Raw genomic sequence first — 17,135 nt, forward strand, 5'->3', positions numbered from 1 at the left:
TGTAGAGTCCACTATTTTGTGCTTCCGTTCTCACTAAACCTTTCCTCCCACTTTCTCTCTCACTTTACCCAATTCGCCCCCTTCTCTCCGGCGTCTCCTTCCCTCAGCCCACTCTTTCCTGCAGCTTCCCCTTTCCTTTCAGATTTCAGACCAGGCTCATCTTTTCCCTTCACAAATTCTTTCTCATCAGTTTAGTCACGAGTTCTCATGCCAGCATCAACACTTTGTACATTGTACATTGTAAAAGAAAAAAAAAGGAGTGTGGGGACTGCATGCTAATCTCATGCAGTGTTTAACCAGGTGCGATCATGTGAAAAATACCTTTTTTACAGGATTGTGTGCAGAACACTTTACTTTTCCATTGGAGTTTAGAGGGTAACTAGCAGCCACATGCTTTTAATCAAATGCACTTGATTAACTGATCGTCAGCAAGTGTGAGCACTTCTATAAAAGCAGAATAAAAGCACAAGTTTACTGGTCTGCAGCATGGATGGAGGATATGAAAAGAGTTCCCAGAAAATGTATTCCAAGGTTAGAGAAATTGCAAAAAACCCCAGAGCCACATCTAAGAATCTACAGGCCCCAGTCAGCATATTAAATTGCATTTTTGGAGGTTTTGCCTCCAAAAAATCCTCTTCTCTTTAACAATAACATGGCTGCATGGCTTTGTTTTGCAAAGTTGCATCAAGCCACAAATCTGGGGAAAACCAAACACAGCATATCAGCACAAACACTTCATACCAGCCATCAAGCATGGTGGTGGAGGGCAGATGATCTAGCCTTGTTTTGAAGCCACAGGACAAGGGCACCTTGCAATCATTGACTTGATCGTGAATTCCTCTGTACATCAAATAATTCTAGAGTCAAATATGAGGCCATCTGGCCAACAGCTAAAGCTTGATTGAAACTGAATCAAGTGCACCAGCAAATCTACAACAGAATGACTGAAAGAAAAGAAAAAAGAATTGAGATGTTGCAATGGCCCAGTCAAAGAACAGACCACAACTTGGTTGAAGTGTTGTGATGGGACATTTAGATCTGTGCATAAACAAATGCCTCCAAACCGAAGCAACATCCTAAAGAAGAGTGGGAAAAATTACTCCACAACAATAGGAGAGACCGATTGGGTCACTTTACCACTGCTCATGGTGGTTCTAGAAGTTACTGAACTGATGGGTGCATGATTTTAACTGTTTTTATTTTGTTGTGCACCGACAAGGATGATGCTTTCAGTGCTTCTAATTGGAGGGTGACTGTTTATTTTGTCTTTCCTATCTTTATGACAGGGAAGTTTTCACCCTGTCTGCATGGTTCTTTATAATATCAGTATCACCTTTGCTTACAGATACAGTCACACATGATAAGACAGACTAGTTGATTTTAAGAACACTCTAACCTTTGCTCCCCATCTTCACTTCACCTTATCACTGTATCCACTTCTTTCTGTTTTTCTTATGTCAGTGTGTTATTTTGCAGACAGAGATAACGCAGGAGTTTAGATTAGCTGTCTTTCATAATGAATTGGATGCAACAGTAAAATAAATAGATTTATGGATAAAGCTAGACTGGTTATGTTCTGAGGAACTGAAGCCTTATGATGACGCATAAAAAGGAAATTCAGTAACATTATGAGCTATCTGTTTCATTAATTTTCAAAGGAAGGGATTCCAGTTTTCCATGATTAATACTTCTCTGTCCAGTTCAGCTGAAAATGCCATTGGGTGAATGGGTGGATGTGACTCTTATGGAAACAGAGAGCAGACGAAGGCCAAATCTCCTTCCAGGCTTTTGCCCAAAACTTCAGTTCTTTCAGGGCAGCTGGAAATTTCATGCCCATTTCTGGACTTTTCTTTCGGCCTCTCTGTTTATTCTTCTTTCTCACTTCAAACGTTGGATTATGCAGCCGTTGACTTTGAGAGACGCAATATACAGTGTTAAAACATAGACTCAGCATGCATTAATGAGGCATTACTACTTACTTTTATTCTGCACATAAATATCATACCAGAAGAACATGGAAGGGCAATTAAGCGATTAAAGGAGATTACATCTCCAGGCAGTGTTTGTATATTTTTCCAATTGGGACTACTTGTTTGCTTTGGTTCTGGTTCAAATACTCCCTAAGTACAGATGCGATTTTCCGATGGCTCCTAACTGGTTTTTAAAGTTCTATACTTTACCACTGCTGACCTTACAAGTGATTGTAGAGCTGGGGGAAGTTGGGGGTTTACTGAAACCTTTGGCACACTTATGGGCATGTGTGTTTGAATATGTTAAGGCATGTTTTTCTCTGAGTGAGAGAAGCTGTAATACTGCCCGGAGCTAGAGAGACAGGTAGAGTTAATGTCTCAAAAAAGCCTAGCGAATTCTCTGGAAATATAATTTAGCAACAGTATCTGTCAGCTTTCACCTTACACCTTTGAACAGCATTCTGTGACAATGTGTTCCCACTTTGTACATTAATCACATTCCCACCCACCCATTCCTGTTCCACCCGCCGCGTGACCCACACGTCTACGTTTTTTGTTTTCCTCTGTATCTCGCTGATTTGGCTCTTTAAGGGCGGCAATAACATCAATTTACCCAATTAAACCAGAATGCGTGAAGACTTAGCACGTTGCTGCTCTCAAGCCAAATATGTAATTGAGCTAATAGCAGCTGTTCAAACCGGATCTTATAACACATTCATATGTTCCATTAGGAGCTGCACTTGCGAGCCAGCGGCAGAGTGACTGGCTCCAGATGTTCCTCAGAGTGCTGAAAAAAGCCTCACAGGACACAACAGAGGAGATGAGGAGATGTGTTTTCTGTCACAATAGAAAAATGAGAATCTTCCCTGTTGATTTTTAAATACCCTAAAAGGATTTCTATTTTTACCAGCTCTGAGCTTATAGGGCTTCATTTAATCATGCAGCCTTTCTTTGGCATAAAGTAGATCACGGCCCCATTATCTGTCCAAATGATAAGGACACAGAGATTCTGTTATCACATTTTGGCTCCGAAAAAGGCAACGATTGAGTCACATATCGAGAACAGAGCAGATTTGGGGGAAATTCTGCTTATGTTTCTCTTTTGCTTCATTGTTAAGCGGATCTTTGTTTGTACTTGTTTCGCAGATGTGTCCTGAGGTGTTTATGGCGGTGTTTGTTTCTGCCAGTGAGAAAGATTTCTATTGTTCGTGCAGAGAAATTGGCATCTTATTAGCACCATCTATATAAACTACTGTTTCAAGGTTTGCTGTCAGGAAACCTTCCCATGACCAGACAGCTGCGTTCTCAAGGGAAAGTTATTGTTGTTGCTCTTCTCTGTCAGTTTACACAGAGGTTTGGGTTTTGTTTTGTTTTTTAAACTTTTCTATCATCATTCAGGATTTCCCCTTTTTGTCTGTCAAGCATTTCATATTCGAGCTCATTAAATCTAAACCTCCAGCCAAGATAAAGACCATTATTTATGCATATTAAATATGGTCAATTAATGAAACTCTTATTTTACTCACGTTATCCCGGCAGCTGAGATTATGATTTAAGAAACACAGGTTCTTGGAAACATCGCGATTTTAAAGCCATATCCATTTGAATTCATGTCGTTTAAACTCTTGTCATTGCTTTTAGTGGTCTGCATTTTCGGTAAATTGCTTACATCAGTAATTACTTTCCGGTAGGTCTCCAAGATGGGAAATCTGAAAATTTGATCTAAATACTAAACCGCTTAAAATGGGTTGGAACCTCTGCAGTTATTTTAATTGTGGCGAGACCTCCTGACCCAATGCTCAGGACAAAATGTAGTCTGGTGCCGAGTTTGTTTGTGTAAATGAGCAGTAGAAGCAAAGAACAATGCTCCACATGTCGTTTTGTTTTAACTTCACCTTTGCAAAGTAAAGAAGTAAAGAAAGTGGAGCAACCCCTTGTTAGTTCATTTTTCTTAGCTAAAGTTCAGTTTTACATCTGTAATCTATTGATATTGATTATACAATCGATACACGGAGGAGGAAATTCCCATAAAAAAAGAACCTGTTTGGAAGTCATGTTTGGGAATGAAAACTTTAGTCCATTATTTTTGTACCAGAGAAACTTCATTGGAAGCAAAACTCATGTATTCATACTTTTTCTCAGGAAAAAGGAAGTAAGGTTATCTGCACTATTTCATGCTGGGATCAAATAAAACAGAATATGGTTTATCAGTATTTAAGTAGGACTTTATTGTAGTATGAGTTTTGAAAACTGTGGTGTGATTAATTGTCAGTAGTTTCCTGTTGATGTCAGATAAAAAGGAAATGTGTAGAATATAGCATTTCAACAAAAAACTCTTATTTTGTCACTTTCAGGCTCAGAACAAAGAACGAGTGAGAACAGCTTAAAATTGAGATTTAAACCCTTAAACCTTAAAGACTGAGGGCCCTAACAAAAACACAGTAACACAAATTTAAAATCTAAACCTAAAGTAGGCCAGTGAGCCTTTTTTTTTACTGCGCGCTGGTGCGACGGTTTCTTCTGCGTCAAACAGTGTGGGTTTTACAAGCTCATCTCTTCATCTGTGCTTAGTTAATGCTGGTTGTGTTCTTCTGTGGTATTGGTTTATGTGGCTCTGATCTCTTCAGCTAAATGCTCCTTGAGCAGCAAACTCAACTATAAATCTCAAATTTTAAGTGGATCTTGAATCTAGAGGAGAATTTTGCCACATCACGGCTTGAGCAAAGAGTAATTGGTGTCTGGGGAGTTTTTAATGAGACAGTCATTAAGGTTGCTTATGCTCCTAATGATACTAATGTGGTTGACGTCTGCTTGCATAGAGCGTAGCACTACATTAAACAGAAATGACTGCGCTTCGTTAAACAAGAAGTGAAACAAGAAAACAGCGTAGTTTTCTAAGATAATCATCCTTCCACTTCTAAAATTGCTTTAACACATTTTTATCTGCTTAGAAACATCTATTATATACTTATTTAAACACAGTAAAACTTAATATTTGTGGACTAGGTGGCAAATACTTTGTTGCCCAGAGAAGTGCAGACAGAAACTGAGTGAGACTGACGAGAAGCCTCCATCAAATCCCCGTTTCTTACTCTCTGCACCACTTTAGACATTTTCAAGTGTGCTGGGTGTGAAAGTTGGCCACTGAAGACCTTTGACCCTGACTGACACTAAACAAGGGAATGACGCTTGTTGTGATAGCATCAAAGAGTCCACGGTTTAGATTAACAGCCCTCCAAGTGACCCAGATCTGTGTGATGCTGTTTTAACAACATGGAATTAATGTCAGGAATGTAACATGTTAGACGACAGACAAGGACTACAGGTGATGTCACATCCTGCTGCTAATGTACCCTTTAGAGACACAGCACAGACATTCCTGGCATTCTCGTCAGTGAAGGGGAGTAGAGTAATTATACATCTTGTTTACATTCTGCAGCAGCTGTGAGTATATTCACATTTCAAAGTAATGAAATTACTTTTTGTTGTTTTTGTGTGTAGAGTTACCCACGGAATTATTTACAATTCTGGGCCAGAAGAGGAACCACTTGTATTTTATCTTGCTTGATCCCACTCATCTGTAACTGAACCTAAAGATGAGCCATTCTCCCTTTTTTCTCTCATTATCCTGACCCTTGTGATGATATGCTGAGGTAATACATAACCAGGCAGCAGCCACATGCTTGTCTCACGCTCTTTTAAAATTACCTGGCCAACCTGTACTCCACTTGTGTTTCATTTTTTTGGTTTGTGCATGACAAGCAGACCTTCAGCTGAGCAGCACTTTTTTTTTGCTTGCATGCACACCTTTCATGGTTTTTGCATTTTTATTGTAATTTCTTAGTTAGCCAAACAAAACTTCTCACTGGTGAAGTTACGTTTAAGCTGTCAGGCTGAGGTGAGCTTTCCAAGCTTTGCTACTGAAGTAGCTTCTGATCTTTGATCTTGTTTTGAGGGTTAATTTGCATATCTGCTGCACTTTATTGTTGGACCATTAGATCCTGAATCCTTAAATCCCTGTGAAGCCTAGGCTGCATCCTTAGCTATAAGGTAGGAGCATAACCTAACTCTGATCAAAGACAATCACATTTTATTTTTTTATCTATGAAACTAATATGAGGAGATTAGAACTGTACAGTACTGTGGTTCAAAAGTCCTCAAGCCATATGTTTTTATTTTGTTAAAAACAGGGGGGGGGGACAGATTTACTGCATTCAAAGTTGAAGCATTTCCAAGTTTCCTTAATTAATTCTCATAAATTCATAAAATTAATATTTAGTTTATTATTAAGCAGCAAGTTGTTTGTGCCACTTATGGCTCAGACCTCAGGATTTTTTTTAAAACTCTACCCACTGCTTTTGCAATTATGATGAAATCTGACATGCAAATTCCTTCTGTTTAGTCCAAGCTTAAAGCACCAGAACTTCACTGAGCAACATTCTTGGATTTTTTTTTTCTGCCAGCTTGTCTTGCTGGTAATTTTGGATCCAATGAAAAACCAGAAGTTAAATGACCAGTGAGCCAATCCATGCTGTCATCAGAGATTCTTGCGAAGCAAGCTGCAAAGTGAGCAAGTCCTACTACTTTGTGTAAACAAACTGTGTTGTTCAGTCCTGCTCCTAGACAACTGGAGCCGTTACCAGCCACCGCAAAAACCCGAGGCTCTCTGCTTATTAAAGACTGCCTTAATCCACAGTCAGCTTCATAAGCCCCTCTACCCCTTCCTCTCCGTCCCTTCCTCCCTTCTCCCTCCAACCTCATTCTTTGTGGGTTTGGGGTTGGCGTCACAGAGATGGAAGCCAGCTCTTTCTCCTCCATCTCTCAAATTTTCCTTTTCTTAGTACTCCCTCTGCTTCTTCTCCATCTTCTCTCCTTACTTCCTCCCCTCTTTCCCTTTCTCGGGACTGGGCGTTCACATTTTTTGAAGCGGAGACTTTGCCAAAGCTCATGTCACAGTGAAACAATGAGAGTTGGTTTGAGAGAAAACACAGGAAGCCAAGATGTATGGACTCCAGCAGGCCTGTGCCCCGGTAAGAGGGTGAGCCAGCCAGAGTGCGGTTTGTTGGTACGACCCAGCGGGTGATTTACCTCACACAGGGAGAACCCACTGAACTGAACACACACAGTAAAGTTCACCCAGACACTTGCCAGAACAATAATACACACATACTGGCATTTCAAATCCTCTACTTCCTTTTATTTTCCAACTGAACTTCAAGAAAGCAGCTCATCATAAATGGTCCAGAAAATTCCTGCCTTTTTCCAAACGTCTTTAACTTCAGCATGAGGCAGATCAGGATACCCCGCGGAAAAATTCAGAAAAGAAACAAGTATGGGAAGCAGACATGCATTTTATAATCAGTGTTTGTGGGGGTGTGTGTGAGGGTGGATTAACTCATCCAGACATCTACAAAGGAGGGTCAATTGAGCCTTTGTTGATACCACTTGAGAATGATCCTCTTTAGTTCATTTAGTTGTTGATGGTATCTGTTTATAGAGGTCTAAAAACGAGTGTGGGGGGAGCTGGCCACACTCCATTTATCAAAGTGAGGAACAGAAGAAAGAAGCATGGAGGCAAGGGAGATATACCAGTGTTTGAACATAACTATTTACTGTGTGTTCTGATCCTTACATGGGGCTTTCCACCAAAGGCCTTTCAGCATAGCAACATGAAACAAATTGTGGAAATGGGAGTTGGGAAGAGAACAAGAGTAATCATTAACACGAAGGAGTCACAGAGTCAGCAGGGAGTACACTCTGTGTAAATGGCATATCCTCCCATTCTGCGGTTTAATGTGAATCATTAGCAAGAGCTTGCAGAACAACTTTTTTTTATTGTAGCTGCTGTCAAGTCACAAAGAGTGAACCTGCAAAAACAGCACATTGTGCTTTTCCATCTGTCTCCTTCTCGTCTTTTAATTCCCGGCACTGTGGCTTGTCATCAACCATAGCTCCATATTTTGCACATATGGCAAAGCTGACCTCTTGCATTGAGGCAAGTCAAGCCAACAAGCACAAAGTTGTTTGTTTTATTCAGTGAACGCAGCATTAAAGAAACATCTGTTTATTTCACTTCATGTTAAGCTCGATGGCTTTTGATTGAGAGCCCACCACCAACAGATGCCATACAGCAGGCTCCTTCAAACACTCTGCCAGCAATCGTGACAGTCTGCAAAGCGTTTGTGTGAAACAAAATCAAATTTGCACCCAGAGACACTCAAAAATGCATTAAATCCATTTTAAAAATGTTGAACCAAACACATAAGTCGATAATTATGTTATTTAACAGGCCAGCTGTGGTCTGAAATGTACAAAGACAATGTTATTATGGAATCCTGAGACCAACAAAGCAACTAACTTTGTTGGTCTCATCCTGTTTGCTAAACTTCTTCAGCAAACTGTGAGTGTTAGCACAGTGCTATGACAGTAGTATACGGGGTATAGGTTAAAAATGGCTTTGCTCTGCCCAAAAGTTTAAATATGCTGAAGAAAAGCATTGCACTGGTGTTTCTACATAAGTTATTATAATCTCGTCCCTGCCGCTGCACACAAAAACTGCAGTGAAAAAATAAAAACTGCAGAGAAGGATATGTGGAATCATAACACAAACAGATAACGATCAAATGGCAAAGAAATTGGTAAGTGACACAGGAGAAGATTAAGAGAAGAAACTTCTACCAAAGTAGGAGAGGAAATGCCTGGAGGAAAGTGAATGAGGAATATGTAATGAATTCTTTCCATGGAGGGAATTTCCACATGCTTGTAGGTTACTATTAGACTTGTCTAAAGTGTATATCTTCTTTGTGAGCACCCCCCCCCCCCCCCCCCCCCCCCCCGCCCTTCCTTACATACAGCCTTGACTATGACAAATCCACAGCTATGTAGCAATGGTAATTAAAAATCACATTGCTAATGGATTAGGGGCAAATGACTATGTGACCATAAACTTGGCAGATGCTCTCTGTGGCATTGTGGCTTCCAGTAAAGATGCCGTCACCAGGCTGTTATCGACACATTTTTTTCACTTGTTGACGCTTGTAGGTTTGTTTGCACTGCAAACTTTACGCATCAAAGTTATGTATTTATCTTATAATTTCCCCTGCGTAGTTATCATATTTCAAAATTCTCTGCAATTTGTTTTTCATTTCTTATGAATAAAGGAACATAACTTGCACTGGCAAAGAGTCTGACTGGTTGTTCGAATGTGTTTGCAGATTTACTTCTTGTCTTTATGAAGTGATATGACGACTCGCTGCCTTCGGTACAGACTTGAGAAAACGGATGAGGTAAGTGTATGAGGATAATTATAGCACCCTTTGTGTGTGTGGGACAGCGAGTTTGTATGATCATTTCTCTGTCTGTCTGCTTCTGATGGCTTGTTTGAATGTGTACAGTGTCAGCTATGAGTGTTCATGTCCTGGAATGCGTATGACTAAACCTGCATTGTGCAATCGCTCGATGCTGCAGTGATACACACACATACAGTAGCATGAGACACACCTGTTCACACCACATCACCTCATGAAGTGTCTGATTTCTTGGTCTGGTCTCTTATCAGGGCATAAGACAGCTATTATGCAAGTCTGCATGAATTCTACACTATAAAGTGGTAAAAGAGGTGACTAAAAAAAACCCTCCTTTCCTGTGCGTTTACAATCCAGTGTATACATGCATCATACATCGTGGCAGCATGGCTGTGTGCATGCTTTGATGTATGTGCTTTTCGCCGTGACAACAGGAAACCACAGACTAATAATTCACGCAGTGGGTGACAGAAGCTCTGCAATGCCCAGTGCAGATACACGATCTCGGCTGAGAGGGTGCCGCTAACAGCTGCGTCCTTACCAGGAACAATCCGACCAGACCGTTCAACTGCCACCTGCCAGGCCTTTATCATCGCCTCACTGGCCTACATGTAATATTGTGTGTGTGTTGTTGTGTGTGGGACAGAGAGGGTCTGATGGATATGCCGGGTAAGGGGTGCTGAAATGTATCAACTGGTAAAGGGAAAGTGAAGACATGACTAACATAGCATCTCTTCACTGTAACTACAGGTTCTACTAAATGTGTAAGAGTGGGCTGGAGATCAAACCATCAACATTGCAAGTGGTGAGAAAGAAACCACACCGTAGGTATGCTCATATGCATATGTGTTAATTTCCATAACGAAAGCCATGCAAATAATAACATCTCTACACAGTAGACAAATTTTTAGAATATGAAAAGTGACTTGAAGTTCATTTACTTAACAAAATATGTAATATAAACCCTCAACTCTTCTTTGGAATACACTTCATGTAACTGGATGTGTCTTTTCTGAATTCATATTATAATAAAAATTTGGTGCCAATTTGAACTAGATGACTTTTCCTGATTTTGATTAGATGCAGCTGGGTTGTTTCTCTTGCACACTCCTTGATCCATCTCCTCATAAATCTGTCCCCTCATAATCTTCCTTCAGCCTGCTGCACAAACAATGCAGATGTAAAAAGAATGAAGGCTTTGTTTAGGTTAGCTTAAGCGTAGCTTAAATCTTAAATCATCACAGCTCTCTTAGGGCTCAGAGAGACTAATCTCCTCACATGTCTTCAACCACCGTCGAGCTTTGGGCCCTAACGCCAACATAGGAGAAAGACCTAGATTAAATCTGAAGTGCACTAGAAGAAGGAGGAGAAAAAAACTTGTCTGCGTCTCGCTCACGCTCAGTGGTTGCAGATTTCATTTCATGACTGCAAAACAAATTTACTGAGAAGCCGTTCGTATGGCAGAACTTTAACTGATTTCACACATGTTGAGATCCTTGAAACCATTGCAAAACAGATCTCTTTGCAGGAGGTGCTTTTATTCACTTTTAGTAGTTTTAAGTTTTCTAGACTAGACAGTGATGGCCTGCATACAGAAAACAAGCATTGGCCTACTTTTAAAACACGACTGAAAACTTATTTGATCTTGCATTTTAGACTAGTTAGTGATTTATCAGATGTACACTTTGTACTTTTATTGCATTTGTATGTAATTTTAAGCTATTGTGTTACTGGGTTTTTCCAGTTGATATTTCTGTGTTGATTTTACCTAACTTTTACACTAGGTGTGAAATATTTCTTTTAACATAGTACTCACGGGTTAATTAGTGCTTTGTTTTATCTGGGAATGTATTTGTACTTTATGTATCTGTATCCATACAGGGAGTGCAGAATTATTAGGCAAGTTGTATTTTTGAGGAATAATTTTATTATTGAACAACAACCATGTTCTCAATGAACCCAAAAAACTCATTAATATCAACGCTGAATGTTTTTGGAAGTAGTTTTTAGTTTTAGCTATTTTAGGGGGATATCTGTGTGTGCAGGTGACTATTACTGTGCATAATTATTAGGCAACTTAACAAAAAACAAATATACACCCACTTCAATTATTTATTTTTACCAGTGAAACCAATATAACATCTCCACATTCACAAATATACATTTCTGACATTCAAAAACAAAAACAAATCAGCGACCAATATAGCCACCTTTCTTTGCAAGGACACTCAAAAGCCTGCCATCCATGGATTCTGTCAGTGTTTTGATCTGTTCACCATCAACATTGCGTGCAGCAGCAACCACAGCCTCCCAGACACTGTTCAGAGAGGTGTACTGTTTTCCCTCCTTGTAAATCTCACATTTGATGATGGACCACAGGTTCTCAATGGGGTTCAGATCAGGTGAACAAGGAGGCCATGTCATTAGTTTTTCTTCTTTTATACCCTTTCTTGCCAGCCACGCTGTGGAGTACTTGGACGCGTGTGATGGAGCATTGTCCTGCATGAAAATCATGTTTTTCTTGAAGGATGCAGACTTCTTCCTGTACCACTGCTTGAAGAAGGTGTCTTCCAGAAACTGGCAGTAGGACTGGGAGTTGAGCTTGACTCCATCCTCAACCCGAAAAGGCCCCACAAGCTCATCTTTGATGATACCAGCCCAAACCAGTACTCCACCTCCACCTTGCTGGCGTCTGAGTCGGACTGGAGCTCTCTGCCCTTTACCAATCCAGCCACGGGCCCATCCATCTGGCCCATCAAGACTCACTCTCATTTCATCAGTCCATAAAACCTTAGAAAAATCAGTCTTGAGATATTTCTTGACCCAGTCTTGAGGTTTGAGCTTGTGTGTCTTGTTCAGTGGTGGTCGTCTTTCAGCCTTTCTTACCTTGGCCATGTCTCTGAGTATTGCACACCTTGTGCTTTTGGGCACTCCAGTGATGTTGCAGCTCTGAAATATGGCACAACTGGTGGCAAGTGGCATCTTGGCAGCTGCACGCTTGACTTTTCTCAGTTCATGGGCAGTTATTTTGCGCCTTGGTTTTTCCACACACTTCTTGCGACCCTGTTGACTATTTTGAATGAAACGCTTGATTGTTCGATGATCACGCTTCAGAAGCTTTGCAATTTTAAGACTGCTGCATCCCTCTGCAAGATATCTCACTATTTTTGACTTTTCTGAGCCTGTCAAGTCCTTCTTTTGACCCATTTTGCCAAAGGAAAGGAAGTTGCCTAATAATTATGCACACCTGATATAGGGTGTTGATGTCATTAGACCACACCCCTTCTCATTACAGAGATGCACATCACCTAATATGCTTAATTGGTAGTAGGCTTTCGAGCCTATACAGCTTGGAGTAAGACAACATGCATGAAGAGGATGATGTGGACAAAATACTCATTTGCCTAATAATTCTGCACTCCCTGTATATAATTAATTTTATTTCATATTTTATTTTTGAGAAGCACTTTGGAGTACCTCTGGTCTTTTAAATGTGCTATATAAATAAAGGATTGATTGATTGATTGATTGATTGATTGATTGATTGATTCACCTATTAAAAAAGGTTGTCAGAAAGAATTTAACTTGATTTAACACAACTTCTTTAGACTCTGTTGGAATTTGCCCATTTACTTAACTCAGCAGCACTTTTATTTATTTATTTTTTTCTGGCTTAACCCCAATACAGCAGTTTAATTTGTGGCCCTAAAGTCAAAATGTAAAATTTAATTCACTTCCCAGAATCATTACAGTTTTGAAAAACTGTATAACATTAACAAATTATTTAAAACTCTAACTTTTAATCAGTAAATGTGGTCCTACTTTAAACCAGCTACTTGGGGATAGCAAGTGCCACTATGAACAGTCATAGTAAGGACAGCGACATATCCATGCTTGGCCTACACAGTGTATCTCTTATCATCCCTGCTCTGCAGTGATAACACGTCGAGCTCCAGACACCAACACCACACAGATAGGACACACTGACGTTAGGATGTATACTGCACACACAAATGGCACGTACCCTCACACGTGCAACGATAAACTCCAGACATAAAAGATTTAACTTGATTTTTCATATCAGAACAATCATGTAATATCCTTTATTATAAATACATTTTAACAAGTTATTGTTGACCTTGACCAAATCATTAACAGCCTGACACGATGGGGGTTTCAAATGTTTTCCTGCAGACTTTGTGGCCTTTAAAGGAAACAAATTATTAATACATTCAAGTCTCCCACAGCGGCTGCTACGTAATCTTAAAAATTAAGAAATAGATTGTTTGTATAAATAGTCTATCAAGTCACGCAACTATAAAACAATAGCGGAGCCACACACACAATAAGTTTCCCGTCTCATGATTCTCTGAGTCGTTCCAGTCTGCCAGCTGCACTGATAACTCTGTTTAGACTGGTTATTCTGCAGATATGTGTGCCTGAACGTGAAGAAAAGTTGTGCTCGTGTTTGTTTTTGGTCATTGCTGGTGAGCCGGTGAGAGATGAGGGTTTATTTGAGAAAGGGGGAAAGGAGATACCTAGAGTTTGAAAGAGAATGACATATAGTGAGGTTTGCTGGGTCATGCAGAAATAATGTCTAGAGTTTGTGCCCATAGTTCGCTGACACCTTTTGTAAAATTTGCTGAGATTAAAAAGAGAAAGTGTCAATTAATCTATGGAATATAAATAACATTTAGACAGTCAGAACAATGTTTACCTTAGTGATATACTGGGAAAATGTTCTAGTCAACTCGCAGGTTTAATCATCTCAAAAGTACAATTTGAGCCTTAGTTCTTTTGTTTACCTGTCTGTGCTTTGAGCCTAAGGCAGAAGCTGACGCATGCAGTTTAACTATTAAAGAGTGTGAACTAAAGGGACGCACAAAAACAGATAAATGCAAATAAGAGGCTTAGTAATGCATTGATGTTTGCCTGGGCAAAACAGGCAAACAAGAGCCTGTTCATGCTGGTTGATCCAATAAAAAACATCTGTCTTGAATTCAGTGTGACATGACAGTTTGAGAAATGTTAATGTTCAACAAAGTCAAACACTAACCACTAATCCTTCTTTTTTATTATTATTAAATAAAAAACTGAAACTAAATTTACAATGTGACATGTAAGAATGATATTTGATACAGGCTGATCCTTCATTTTGAAATAAACTGTTGAAATGAGGAAACAGTTACAGCTGCAGTAAAAATGGATTCTTGGAACGTGTGGAGTGAAACAGAGTCCAGTTTGTCACAGAGTTAGCACCTCTCAGTCCCCGAGGAGACATCGTTCTCTGACTAAATGGTCAACAGAGGCCAGGTCTGGAACTCCAGGTGGGTCAATTATGGTCACTGTTACAACCATATCTCAACAGCAGCACACTAAACACCATGGACATACACACACGTCACACACAAATAGCCAGTCTTTGTCATTTGGACTTAATTACATGCATGTCTTTATGCGCCAGTCGATCTGATTAGTTTCATATGCACCTAGTAAAGTTAAATTTCATTTATATAGAGCCTTTCAGGATAAATATCTAAAAGTGCTTCACAACAAAAATCCTGGAACATAAAATCAAAAAATTACCAAAAAGCAAGTTTTAAAAGATCTCAGGCTCAGAGGGAGAGAGTCTGGGCACCACTTTTACGAAAGCTCTGTCGCCTTTAGTTCTCAACCTTGTCTGATGGGATGGGAACGTATGGATGCGAAGGTTCACTGATGTATGTGAAAAAGTCAAAACCAGAATCTTAAACTGGACTCTCAAGTCAACGGGGAGAGAGTGCAAGTGAATTAGCAAGGATGTGACATGTGAGTACTCCTCGCAATGGCATCCCGAATAACCTCAGACGTTCCAAGGATGCTTTGTTAAAACCAATGAACAGTGAATTACAACAATCCAGATGTGATGACATGAAGGCATGGATAACAATTTCCAAATCAGAGTGCGATGCAATGGAATACAAGTTGGCATTTTTTAGCACTGTTTGTTAAGCGGCAGTCCTATAAGCATGCCGATGAACACTCCCTACTAGAGACTTTAAACAGATGTGACATTCAAATGTCCTGAAATGGGGCAGCATAACTGTCAAACATGCAGTTTTATATCCCACTAACCACTGAAATTTAAGCTCATTTAGATAATGCTTCATATTAACTGCCCAAATATGTGGCTGGAGGCTTTATCAAAATGGCTTCTCAGTGGAGAGACTTGCTTCTAGATTCTAGAAGCACGTCTGTCCTTACTTAGTGTTATCAATCATTTTGCTGCCTTAACAACAGGAAGCAGTCTGTTGGTTCACAGTCTGATGTTCCAAGTTGGAGATTGATGACAATTCCATGGTGACCACTGTGTGACTGACAGCTCAATTTGCTTTAGCAGCTCTGACAGAAGAAGAAGCTGAAGAAGATGGTACACTCTATCCTGTGAGCTTTTTTTTTTTGTAATCAGCAAAATCAGTGACAAAAAGCACATCAGTGCACCGCGCTGTTGCACGGTCCTGCTGCTGTAAATAGATCGAAAAAGAGGAACAGGGTGCTGGTTGTTTTGTTTTCCACAGTTCTGTGTGGCATAAAGTTCTCTTTAAACAATATTCTCCGTGATACTTTACACAGAAATATGTCTCTACAAGCCTAAGGTTTGAACCATGAAGGCCTTGACTATGTAAAATTTGTTTTTGGCAAAATACGTTGGCATGAGCCTCGGCCATCCTTGCAGTGGAGCAGACAGAGAAAAAAATCTGTTGGAAAAATCATATAATAGCATTATCCAAAGCTGGAATCTAAAGTTTGTTTAATCTGCATGCTGTATTGCCAGTTGCATTGTCAGTATAAATTAACTAGGCTTTTATTTCTCAGAAGAAGAACGTCAGAAGTACCTCCTCTCACTCTTCAGTTGCAAGAGTACCAAATGAAATGTGTGTTCATTAGCCACAATAAACTAGCAGCAGCTCCACCGTCTACTCTGATTGTTTGCTAAACGTTAATATGTTAGACAGTAACAGCAGATAAAGTAGGAAACAAAATACAGATTTCTTGGGCCAGGAGATGGGTGCAAGTCAGCAAAGCAAGTCAGAAACTTTTCTGTGTGGACTAAAGGATTTCTGGTGACGCTCTTTTTATTGGATTCGTTGACAATGACGAAGGATAAGCATGGAATGATGTGATCATGCTGTTGACACTGCTGTTCTCTCTTTAAATCTCCATTTTATGTTCATAACTAGGATTCAAACTTTAAAAAAAATAATAACAAAAAAAGTCAAATTAGAGCAGATCCAGAGTTTTCTTTGTGTATTCAGATTTGTTGACATAATTTGTTACACCTCCATCACCTCAAGCTTCTGACCTAACTCGCAGCTTTCTTTATCTGGTGTCAAAGGTCAACAGTCAGCGGTCAATGGTGTTTATCAGAGGCCAGACAGAAGTCGAACAGAGTTCGAAAACACTAAACTGCGTCTAGACATCAAACTAAAGCAAACATCTCATTTGCTGGCCTCTGCACAACTTTTGTGTGTTGCGTGTAAAAGGTCATTAATTAAAAACAATGCAACACAGCGTCAGGCTCCAGGGAGACTCTTGAAGTTTTCTCACATTTAAATGTTTGACATACAGTACATAAAGAAAGAGTCCCGGAAGCATTAAGCTCTCCCAGACACTGAGTAAGAAAGCATTCATCACGCCGTGATGCCAGGTCCCAGGCTGTTGCCGTGTTTACTCAGATTATGGTAAGTTTCCTTTTTGCCTGGCTGAGAAACAAGCTTTCCCACACTCGTGAAGCATGAAAGGGCATAAGGGCACTTTCTTTCTTTTTTAACCTGCTTTTAATTAGTGTGTGTGACTCATCGGAGAGGATGGGACAATAACC

General features: G+C 39.9%; 1 long non-coding RNA gene across 1 annotated transcript; it reads left to right on the forward strand.

The window, feature by feature from the left end:
- Positions 1 to 9,178: 9,178 nt before the first annotated feature.
- LOC112847026 (uncharacterized) lies at positions 9,179 to 10,561 on the forward strand. The gene is made up of 3 exons (XR_003220305.1): positions 9,179 to 9,256; positions 9,529 to 9,588; positions 9,709 to 10,561. It is a non-coding gene; the product is annotated as an uncharacterized LOC112847026 (long non-coding RNA).
- The last annotated feature ends 6,574 nt before the right edge of the window (positions 10,562 to 17,135 follow it).

Source organism: Oreochromis niloticus, linkage group LG6 (genome assembly GCF_001858045.2).
Source record: "Oreochromis niloticus isolate F11D_XX linkage group LG6, O_niloticus_UMD_NMBU, whole genome shotgun sequence".
NCBI lineage: Eukaryota > Metazoa > Chordata > Actinopteri > Cichliformes > Cichlidae > Oreochromis > Oreochromis niloticus.